Source organism: Suncus etruscus, chromosome 17, assembly GCF_024139225.1.
Source record: "Suncus etruscus isolate mSunEtr1 chromosome 17, mSunEtr1.pri.cur, whole genome shotgun sequence".
Classification (NCBI taxonomy): Eukaryota; Metazoa; Chordata; class Mammalia; order Eulipotyphla; family Soricidae; genus Suncus; species Suncus etruscus.
Genome location: NC_064864.1, coordinates 5,946,334 through 5,957,080, shown reverse-complemented (window position 1 = coordinate 5,957,080; position 10,747 = coordinate 5,946,334). Strand labels below are relative to the sequence as shown.

The following is a 10,747-nucleotide window of genomic DNA, read 5'->3' as shown; positions in this document are numbered from 1 at the left end:
GCCGGAGAGATAGCATGGAGGTAGGATGTTTCCCTTGCATGCAGAAGGACGGTGGTTCGAATCCCGGCATCTTATATGGTCCCCTATATAAGGTCCATTAAGGAGCGATTTTTGAGCATAGAGCCAGGAGTAACCCCCTGAGTGCCGTCGGGTGTGGCCCAAAACCCAAAAATAAATAAATAGGGGGGATGAGACACAAAATAACACCCTTTCCTGTGCCCCTTTTAAGGCTGACTCATTGCTTTAAGAAGCTAACACAAAAGGATAAAGTAAGTCTCCATAAAACCCAGAGAGGAAATTGTAAAAACTCCTCCTTGGATCCTGTTTGGAGTCAAAGCTGGGGGGAAAAAAATAGAAGGAAGCACAGCTGACTAGTACTTGATCCCAGACATTCCAGACATCCCATACAGTCTTTCTGAACCTTGCCAGGAGAGATTCCTGAGCTCTGAGCGAAGGAAGAGTAACCTCTGAGAACCACCAGATGTGGCCTCAAAACAACAACAGAAATATAGAGTAAAAAATAATGATGGGCCAGCGAGATAGCATGGAGGTAAGGCATTTGCCTTCCATGCAAAAGGACGGTGATTCGAATCCCGGCATCTCATATGGTCCCCCGAGCCTGCAAGGAGCGATTTCTGAGTGTAGAGCCAGGAGTAACCCCTGAGAGCTGCTAGGTGTGATCCAAAAATAATAATAATAATAATAATAATAATAATAATAATAATAATAATAATAATAATGATATAGGCAAGACTGAACATGTTTTGTTTGTTTTCGAGTCATACCCAGCAGTGCTCAGGGTTTATTCCTGGCTTTGTGCTAAGAAATTGCTCCTGGCAGGCTCAGGGACCCATATGGGATGCTGAGGATTGAACTGGGGCTGGTCCTTGGTGGGCCACATGCAGGGAAAATGCCCTACCTGCTGTGCTATCGCTCCAGCCCCAAGACAGAATTTTTTTGATTCACAACCAAAGTGTCTTGTGAGAAAAGTTTACTGTATGTTTAGATACATTTAGTAAACTTGTCTAAATACACCCTAACCACCAGACCACATGTATTTCCTCTTCTCTCCAGTCTCCTGGCACTCGCTTTATATCTTTATGGCATTTATTCTCTTTATAACACCTGCATTTTCAGTCCATGTTGTGGGTTATTTGTTTGCTTATATGTTCCTTAAGGGAAAAACACTGGAACCCTTGTGATCCCATAGCACCAAGCCCTATATCATATACATAAATCCTAATGAACAAATGATAAATTGAAGTTTGCTTACAAAAATTATGTAGTCCTGGGGCTGGAGTGATTGCACAGCAGGTGTTTGCCTTGCATGCGGCTGACGCAGGACAAACCTCAATTTGATCCCAGTGTCCCATATGGCCCCCCAAGCCAGGAGCGAATTCTGAGCACAGAGTGAGGAGTAACCCCTGAGCATCATTGGGTGTGGCCCAAAAACAAAAACAAAAAAAAATTATGTAGTTCTGTGTATCACTTGAGTAACTGTTTTGTTTTGGTTGGTTTGGGGGGTTTTTTGTTTGTTTGTTTTTTGTTTTTTGTTTTTAGATCACACCTGGCAACACTCAGGGGTTACTCCTGGTTCTATGCTCAGAAATCGTTCCTGGCAGGCTCAGGGGACCATATGGAATGCTGGGATTCGAACCACTGTCCTTCTGCATGCAAGGCAAAACCTTACCTCCATGCTTTCTCTCTGGTCCTGAGTAACTCTTATTTAGCCAACAAGTCTATAATATGCATGAAGAAAGGAAATATTAACTTGGGGCTTAGAACCTAGTTGTTAGGGGGTCTAGAGTGAAAGTATAGTGGGAAGGGTACTTGCCTTACATGCAGCCAACCCAGGTTCGATTCTCAGCATCCCAAAAGATCCATTGAGCAGGACCAGGAGTAATTCCTAAGTGCAGATCCAGGAGTAAACCCTGAGTAACTCCTGAGCATTCCCTAGTGTGAACCAAAAACCAAAACCAAACAAACAGACCAACCCTAGGTGTTAGGCCAGAGACATGGTTCAGAGAATTAGGGAAGCTCCCTTACCTACCAAAAATATTAATTATGGGAAAATATTGACCTCTTAAGGTAACAATTTTATATGAATGTGCATGGTAACTCAGAAAAAGGTTAAAATTTTTTAAATAATGTTTTTAAATTTTTCTGGGCTAGAGAAATAATCTCTATATCTGGACATATGCTTTTCATGCTGGAGTTCAAGATTTCATCCCAGCACTGCTCACCCCCAGAGAAGCAAGAGTAAAGGCAGAAGCTCAGCGCTAGGAGAAGCCTCCAAATGTGTCCACCCTGAAAAAAATAGTAAATATTCTTGATGGTTACATCTAGGAAAACTACAATTTAAAAATATGGAGGAAGGAAGGGAGGAAAGAAGGAAGGGAGGGAGGAAGGAAGGGAGGAAGGAAGGAAGGAAGGAAGGAAGGAAGGAAGGAAGGAAGGAAGGAAGGAAGGAAGGAAGGAAGGAAGGAAGGAAGGAAGGAAGGAAGGAAGGAAGGAAGGAAGGAAGGAAGGAAGGAAGGAAGGAAAAGAAATAAAAAACAGCACATTCATGGATTAGAAGAACTAGTAATGTTAATATACTACCCCATCAACAGTATTATACAGATACTGTACAATTATTATCAAATTCTAAAAATATTCTTTAGGAACATAGAACAAATATTATTTGTTCAAATTAGAACAAATGCAAATTTGTTTGGAATCATTAAGTTCTCTGAACAGCCAAAAACTTCTGAGGAAAACAAGATGAAAAGAATTGCATTTCCACTCTCCAAACAAGTAAAAGCAGAGATTAACAGATGGGAATATATATATATATATATATATATATATTGTTTTTTGGGCCACGCCCGGTGACGCTCAGGGGTTACTCCTGGCTATGCGCTCAGAAGTCGCTCCTGGCTTGGGGGACCATATGGGACACCGGGGGATCGAACTGTGGTCCATCCAAGGCTAGCACAGGCAAGGCAGGCACCTTGCCTCTAGCGCCACCGCCCGGCCCCTGGAATATATTAAGCTGAGAAGCTTCTGCACCTCAAAAGAAATAGTGCCCAGGATACAAGAGCCACCCACTGAGTGGGAGAAACTATTCACCCAATACCCATCAGATAACGGGTTAATATCCAAAACATACAAGGTACTGAAAGAACTTTATAAGAAAAAAATTTAACCCATGAAAAAATGGGGAGAAGAAATAAACAGACACTTTGACAAAGAAGAAATACAAATGGCCAAAAGGCACATGAAAAAATGCTCCACATCACTAATCATCAGGGAGATGCAAATCAAAACAACTATGAGGTACCACCTCACACCACAGAGAATGGCACACATCACAAAGAATGAGAACAAGCAGTGCTGGCGGGGATGCAGAGAGAAAGGAACTCCTACCCACTGCTGATAGGAATGCCGTCTAGTCCAATCTTTATGGAAAGCAATACGGAGATTCCTCCAAAAACTGGAAATTGAGCTCCCATACGATCCAGCTATACCACTTCTAGGGATATACCCTAGGAACACAAAAATAATATACAAAAATCCCTTCCTTACATCTATATTCATTGCAGCACTATTTACCATAGCAAGACTCTAGAAACAACCAAGATGCGCTTCAACAGATGAATGGCTAAAGAAACTGTGGTACAAATACACAATGGAATATTATGCAGCCATCAGGAGAGATGAAGTCATAAAATTTTCCTATACACGGATGTACATGGAATCTATTATGCTGAGTGAAATAAGTCAGAGAGAGAGAGAAAGACGCAGAATGGTCTCACTCATCTATGGGTTTTAAGAAAAATGAAAGACATTCTTGCAATAATTTTCAAAGACAAAAGAGAGGAGGGCTGGAAGTTACAGCTCACTTCATGAAGCTCACCACAAAGAGTAATGAGTGCAGTTAGAGAAATAACTACATTGAGAACTATCATAACAATGTGAATGAATGAGGGAACTGGAAAACCTGTCTAGAGTACAAGTGGGGGTGGGTTGGGGAGGAGGGAGATTTGGGACATTGGTGATGGAAATGTTGCACTGGTGATGGGTGGTGTTCTTTACATGACTGAAACTCAACCATAATCATGTTTGTAATCAAGGTGTTTAAATAAAATATTATTTAAAAAAGAATTGTATTTCCATCTTTTTATCTAACTGTATACTATAGCTACAGTAATGAAAACAGTGTGGTACAGTCTAAAATCAGACTCTCAGATCAATGAAATATAACTCAGAGTCCAGAGATAAACTCTCTGATTAATGAGCAATTTATCTTCTACCAAAGAGCTAATTGCATGAAGAGGAGTAAAGAAAATCTCTTCAATCAGTAATGTCAGAAAACATAGTTTACCATATGCAAAAAAAAAAAAAAGCTTTTATTTAAAAAAAAGCTTTTATTTACTGCCATACAAAAAATTTAAAATAGATTATAGACCTCAATCCATATTGAGTAAAACACAGGCAGAACTCTCCAAAATATTGATTTTATGAGTCTTCAAAGGATTTGACTCCATGCTGGAGGTTGGAGTGGTTTCAGAAAGGAAAGGAAATATAAACAAGAAAGAGCATACTATATTTTAAATTTTCTGTATTACTAAAGAGACTAGGATTAGATGCCAGAACAATAGTACAGTAGGTAGAGAAACACTTGCCTTGTTGATAGCAGATCTGGGTTTCATTTCCGACATCCTATATGGTTCCTCCAAGCAAAGCCCGAAGTGGTTCCCAGAGTGCAGAGCTCTGAGTAAGCTATGAGTACCACTGGGCGTGGCCAAGAAGAAGCCAAGAAACTAGGACTAAAATAAAGACATCTTGATGAAGGAGAGAAAAAAATCGCATGCCATACATCTGATACATGTATGATTATACAAATATACACACATACATATGTAAAGAATGCACAAAAATCAATAACAAAACAAACATACCTATCAAACATGCAGGATCTAGAGAAATTGTGCAGTGAGCAATGTACTTGCCTTGCACACAGCTGAAATTGGGTTTGATCCCCAGCATACTATGTGGTTTTTCAAGCCTGCCAGGCGAGATTCTTGAGCAAAGTGCCAGGAGTAAGCTTTGAGCCCTGCTGGGTGTGGCCCAAAACAAACAAAAAATAGAAATTAAACTGCAGAGATGAACAGACACTTCTCAGAGAAGACCAACAGGCATCTCTGAGAGTCAGAGAAATGCAAATGAAAGGACAAGGAGAGATCATGTCACCCCTGAGAATAGCCTCTATCAAAAAGCCTTAAAGCTACAAGTGCTTGAGAAAAGTAGGTGAAAAGAAACCCCTCAGGCCCTATGTGGTATGTCTTAGTAGAGAATACAGCATGGAATCTTCTCAAGAATTTTGACATAGGGGGCCGGACAGATAGTACCGCAGTAGGGTGTTTGCCTTGCAAGCGGCCCACCCAGGACAGACGTTGGTTCAAATCCCAGCATCCCATATGGTCCCCCGAGCCAGCCAGGAGCAATTTCTGAGCACAGAGCCAGGAGTAACCCCTGAGAACTGGTGCGGGTGTGGCTCAAAAACCAAAAAACACATAAATAAATAACATATAACGATCATATTTTTGATCCTATCACAAGAAAACAATATTTTTATCGATTTTATCTAATGAAAAGTTGAAAAGTTGCTCCCTCTTTTTGTTTTGATGTCTTTGAGCGAATTCTTTTTATTTGCTGTATTTAAATTTGCACAAGGTTCTCTAATTCCAAAAGTGCTTTTCCAATCATTTTATTTCAAGTTTATTCATCTCTACTTTGTTGGTGGTGAGTAGAAACGGTACACAGTCCGCAGTGCTCTGAACTTAGTCCTGGCTCTGTGCTCAAGAATGCTCAAGGGACCATTTCCAGAGCCAGAGATCAAACCAGGGTTAGCCACGTACAAGTAAATGTTTTGCCTGTGTTCTATTTCTGTAGCCCTCTACTCCAGCCCTCGTCAGGTTTAAAGCTGAGATTCTGCCTTAGGATTACAGATTACTTTATTTTACCACATATTCCCCCATTTTTCTATAAAAATAAGAGGAAAGGGGGCCCGGAGAGATAGCACAGCGGCGTTTGCCTTGCAAGCAGCCGATCCAGGACCAAAGGTGGTTGGTTCAAATCCCGGTGTCCCATATGGTCCCCCGTGCCTGCCAGGAGCTATTTCTGAGCAGACAGCCAGGAGTAACTCCTGAGCACTGCCGGGTGTGGCCCAAAAACCAAAAAATAATAATAATAATAATAATAATAAATAAGAGGAAAGGAATAAAGAAAGACTGGGGGCCAGGGGCCAACTTGTCTCGGATGTGTTGGTGGGGAAATAAATAAGAATAGAACTAACTAATATCCAAGCCAAAGTCAATGATAGTAGAATCAAGAGACCTAAACTCAATTTAAACTCAAAGGGGCCTGTTCCACTGGCAGGCCAGGGTGCAAAGGGTGGTGGGATAAGGTGCACTCTGGGACCACTGGTGGGAGTTCGACAGTGGTGGTGGGAAGGGCCTTGACTCACTGAATATCTGAAATTCAACTATGAAGGTCTACGTAGATCACAATTGTTTCAATAAAATAAAATTTTAAAAAATCTGAGGTTCTGGGCTGGAGAGGTAGTATAATATCTAGGGAGCTTGCCTTGTACAAGACAGACCCAAGTTTGATCCCTTGAACCCTATATGTTCCCCTGAGCTCACCAGGAGTGATCCCTGGGCACAAAATCAGGAGTAAGCTCTGAGCACTGCAGAATATGGTCCATCTCCATCCAAAAAGAAAAGTAAAGAAAATCCTGATGTTCAGAAAAGTCCAAGGTCTCAAAGTTGAGAAGTAACTGAAAAACAGGCCCAGTACTTTGATCAAACTGGAGTATTATGCTAAAGTACTGAAATAAGGTGTCACCTGTATCTCTTTGGCCAAGGAAATTTTCTTTCTAATTTCCCCCAAAATTCACTGTACCTATACCAAAAAAAAAAATCTTGCCACACCTTTCCTCCCTTTTTTATATATCTTCTGGGTAGGCATTCCTGCCTTTTTCATAGAACCTTAGAACTTAATCATTTTGTGCTACCTCATATTTCTAGATCTTTCTACAAATTGAAAAAAGAAAATAAAAATGGATGAGACCCAGAGGCCAAGCAGTCTCAGGATCACTGAGTAAAAATTAAAAAAAAAAAAATAATAAGAGTCAAGATCTAAATACCCAAGCCAATGTCAACCACAGTAGAATTAAGAGACCCAGGGGCCGGGCGGTGGCGCAAGAGGTAAGGTGCCTGCCTTGCCTGCGCTAGCCTTGGACGGACCACAGTTCGATCCCCCGGCGTCCCATATGATCCCCCAAGCCAGGAGCAACTTCTGAGCGCATAGCCAGGAGTAACCCCTGAGCATTACCGGGTGTGGCCCAAAAACCAAAAAAAAAAAAAAAAAAAGAGTTAAAAGACCCAAACTATAACAAGCTAAACACAAAATGGACCTGTTACACCGGTAGACCAAGGAGGCTAAGGGTAGAGATATGGGATGCATGCTGGGAAATCTGGTGGAGGGAGGTCAACATTGGTGGTGGGAATGGCCCTAATGTCCCTAAATGGTGGGAATGGCCCTAAACTGTCACTAATTGCCTAAAATACAACTGTGAAAGACTTGTCAATAACAACCGTCTCAATAAAATTTAAGAAAAATAAATAACAATAAACACCCACAAATATCTAGAGCAACCCTTGGGGAAAAAATATGGGAGGCATCATTTTTTCCAATTTTAAATTGTATTAAAATAAATTTCTTGTTTTATCATTTTTATTGTGATCAAAGTGAATTACAAGTCTTTCACAGTAATATTTAGGGCACATAGTGACAAAGAATTAGGGCCATTCTCACCACCAGTGTTGTTCTCCCTCCACCTGTTCTCAGTATGCATCCCATACCTTCTCCTTTTGTCCCTTGGACTGCTAATGTAAGCTTTTGTGTATAGCTTGTTGTATATTGGGTATCGATTTCTGGTGTCATTGACTTTGGGTTTGGTGTAAAGTAAAATTTGAAAAAATAAAATAATAAAATAAATAAATAGATAAATGAGGAAATAGATAAATGAGGAAAAAATGAGAAAAAAAAAGAAAAAATAAATAAATAGATAAATGAGGAAATAGATAAATGAGAAAAAAAAGAAAAGAAGGTGTCGATGTTTCCTTCTCATTGGTGGTTGGCAAAATGCAAATGTGAATTTAGATGACAATTGTCTATAGAATCAGAAGACCAAAAAAATGTACATGTGGTCTTTGTAAGAATGATCCCATTTTTTTGTGATAAAAGGCAACTTGGATCAAATACAAAGTGTAATATGTCTTAACTATTTCTATTTTTAGTAGTATCCATAAAATCCTACACTCTAAATTTTCTTTTTTTTTTTTTTTTTTTTTTTTTTTTTTGGTTTTTGGGCCACACCCGGTGACGCTCAGGGGTTACTCCTGGCTATGCGCTCAGAAGTCGCTCCTGGCTTGGGGGACCATATGGGACGCCGGGGGGTTGAACCGCGGTCCGTCTCCTAGGCTAGCGCAGGTAAGGCAGGCACCTTACCTCGAGCGCCACCGCCCGGCCCCATAAATTTTCATACTAAATATCCTTGGGTCATATTTGTTTTAACCACCTGAAACACAAGGTTTGACATGCTGTGTAAATATGGCCAAAGATCAATTTCACAAGCATGTATTGCTATCCTGCCTGGCTAACAGTAGATGCTCAATAAAAGTTAAATGAATAAATACAGTCCTGTTCATTACAAGAGTTCCCCCCCCCCCCCTGTCGTTTCGACTAAGTCATTCACTCCTCTCCCTCTCCTGCCTCCATAGATACGGCATTCCCCCAAACAAATGTCTGAACCAGAGTGTAGGAGGAAGATTAATTTGCTTCAAAGAATGAATTCAGGAGTTATTTTGTTTGTTTTTTTAAATAATGTCACTATCTCTATAGGAAACTCGTAGAGAAATATAGATTGTGTACATGAGCAAAAAGAAAAATAATATTTATCTTCTCTGAGATATTTCTTATCTCTCATCTTTGACTTTTCAAGAGAAAAGGCTCTCTGGATGCCAACAGCTGTACTCCGTTTCTGTGCCTGGTGTGGTAACCTAGTACAATTCACCAATCTGCATACCTACTTACTCTCCTCAACGATTCTCTCTCTCTCTCTCTCTCTCTCTCTCTCTCTCTCTCTCTCTCTCTCTCTCTCTTCATGTTTCACTTAACAAAAGGTGTCCATGAATCAGCTCAAAATCCTGGTTTATATTTAGATGACGCATTTCCAACTGAACAACAGTCCACAGTTAGAAATGCCAAATAGGAAAGGCACATCTGTGGAAAAACAAGCCTCTTAAGCCGAAAGAATGAATAATGATAATGTGTGGGTTGTGTTTTCTATACAGCAAACTCTGGGAAGACCTTTCTGTGAAGAGCTATCTGATCACAATTGAAGAGGCTTTGTCTTACTCACCTCCCACACTCTTTTATCAGCAGCTACACAGGGGCAAGGAAGATTCTCCAGATGTTAGAGACTTAGGCATCAATTCAACATCTGAAGTTAGGAATTCTCTTTCTCAGGACTTGTGGTTCAGAGTCCTGAGTAAATTCTAGAGGAAAAAATTACTACAGGTGAGTATTTATTCAGGGATAATGAAAGTTGTTTCCATATTAAGTTTCTAATTCCCAAAGGAGTCTTCTAGATCATGAGCCAGGTACCTAAAAATCAATACTGATTCAATTAAAAATTTCGTGATAAGGGGCCGGAGAAATAGCATGGAGGTAAGGCATTTGCCTTTCATGCAGAAAGACGATGGTTCGAATCCCGGCATCCCATATGGTCCCCTGAGCCTGCCAGCAGCGATTTCTGAGCGTAGAGCCAGGAGTAATCCCTGAGCACTGCTGGGTGTGATCCAAAACCCCTCCAAAAAAAATTTTTTTTCGTGATAAAACAATTTCATTTTTATATATAAATCTTACATGGGACTTCATTTTATTCGTCATACATTTCAATTATGTTAGAAAGTATTATGTTTGTTTTTAGTTTGAATTATCTTTAGGTATATATATATGATGTGTGTTCTGTATCTGTTTAATTAAACTCCTTGTATGTAAAATAATAAATTTTAGGGGGGTTGGAGTCAGCAAATTAGCATACGCTTTGCTTCTTTTTGTTGTTGTTGTTTTTTCTGGTAATATTTACGACTAACTTTCTTTAGTTTGTAGATCCTTCCTTGTTACTTCCACAAAATTGCCACAATAATGAAACTTGTCCTCTTCAGAAGGAATTCCATTAACAGTTTGGCTGTTTCATCCATCATGAGAAGAGTTGGCTACTGAGGAAGAAGCTAACAGTATTAACCCTGAACCTCCCACCTCTTCCCCCCATCCCCAAACTCAATTAAACCCCCATCACACCAAGACACACACAAAAAAACCCTGCTGCCTATTTACATAACACAATGATTGAGCTATAAATCAACATTAATCATGAATGTTGCAACAAGTCACTGAAAATGATGTTTGACCTCACCATGGACTGGGCTCATCCATCCATGAGCTGCATTCATTTCCAACTGCAAGCAACTTCCCACTCCCAAGGACAGGGTCACACATTTCGGATACATAGAAGAGTCGGGCTTAATCTTTCTTTCCGGATATCACCTTCTTTTTTTTTCCCTAACTCTATTACCTCCTTATTTTGAATCCATCTTATCCTAGAAATGATGCCATTTCCAACACCCCAGGA

General features: G+C 40.2%; 1 non-coding gene across 1 annotated transcript; it reads left to right on the top strand.

Annotated features, from left to right (window-relative positions):
- The first annotated feature begins 215 nt into the window (after positions 1-215).
- On the top strand, positions 216-339 carry LOC125995659 (small nucleolar RNA SNORA26). The gene has a single exon (XR_007491138.1). It is a non-coding gene; the product is annotated as a small nucleolar RNA SNORA26 (small nucleolar RNA).
- Positions 340-10,747: the final 10,408 nt, after the last annotated feature.